Consider the following 1,603-nt stretch of genomic DNA (forward strand, 5'->3'; position numbering starts at 1 on the left):
TACCCTGGCTAACCTGTACAATCATGGATGATCTCCCCATCGCAAAGTCAGCTGATTAGAAGTCTTAATTCCATTTGCAAACTTAATTTCCCCTTTTCATGTAATGCATGGGTTCAGGAATTAGGATGTGGACATCTCTGGAGTGGCATTTTCTCCCTAACACATCACATAATACCTATTTCTGATAAACTAGATTTAACAAAAAATAAGCAATGATAAAGAAATAGTGAATAATACAATAGGAATTAACAAAAGGAATAACAAAAGACCACTTTGTTTACTAGTCTCTTTATTTTTTTTAATCTGTTAGGTACATGATATCCAAGAAAAAATGTAAAATGACAAAGTTCATTTTATTTGATAAGAAAGTAATAATATTCACACAATATTCAAAACAATGATAGAAATGTGATGTGGGTGTGTTGTGCATGTGAGTAGGTTATAATCACTGGAATTTAATTTTTAAGGTCTATTCTTAGTTGTTCTAAGCACAAAGATAAATGAAGAGTAAAATTATAATTTATTATGAATAAATAAATGTTAGAAAATTAAATTGCAAGGCTCTCATAAAAGTGGTGATGATAAAATTTATAATTCTGTACATATACCAATCTAAAAGTAGACAAGTTAACATGACATATCTCCATATCTCCCTTTTCAAAATGCACAAATATGAGTAATAACAATAGGTAAAACCAAAAGATGTAACAAAAGCCATCAACAGTGAAATTATAAAATGGCATGTTAGAATCTTTAAGTATAACACCAAATCCTCATGGTTGAACTGTGTCTAAACTTGGTGTGGAATACTTAAACAACATAAAGAAGAATTATAGAGATGATTAGATAAAGTAAATGGAAAAATACATTTTTAAGTGTTACACCTTACATGCAAATAAGTGGATAAGGAGATAGAATAGACAGCCTGAGGAAATTATGTCAAAATTTTTATAGAACAATTACTCTTTCCACTGTTTTGCCAGAATCAAGTAAACAACATAGTACTGGAGAATCCCAGCCAAAGGAATAATGGAGCATAAATGCAGACAGATCATAAACAATCAGAGCTCTAAGGATTTTCAGACAAATGAGAAAAACAAGAAGAGAACCATGGAGAAGAAGAAAAAAGATGAGAAAACTTCTTAGAGCTGGTGGTGGGGATTGGGCTCTATCCTTGGTATTTAGAATAATGCCTGATACTAATATATCCTCAATAAACATTTGTCAGAGGAATGAAGGAATGTGAACACAAAGGATATCCTCCTTTTCTCCTGAATTCTAATAAAGGTATAGTTAAACAAAGTTCAGGGTTCCTGACTCCAGGGATATGTGTGGTTGGAGATGGGGTAAGCATCTATGTAGTGGGCCAAATTTTAATAGATGCTGAAATATTATTTAAAAATATATAAAAAAACCCTGTGTAGCACTATTTAATGCACACCACTGACATTTTACATAGCTTGTAAAGTGTAAATAGTTCCTACATCTGCTGAAATAAATAGCATTCACAAATATATAAGTGCAAACACATGCCAACCACAGGCAGCAGTAGCAAGGGGCATTCATAGACATGCCCATATCCAAATACAGTGAAGTGACATGT

This window comes from Callorhinus ursinus, unplaced genomic scaffold (assembly GCF_003265705.2).
Source record: "Callorhinus ursinus isolate GAN/ISIS: 27379988/994484 unplaced genomic scaffold, GSC_fseal_2.0 scaffold7, whole genome shotgun sequence".
NCBI lineage: Eukaryota > Metazoa > Chordata > Mammalia > Carnivora > Otariidae > Callorhinus > Callorhinus ursinus.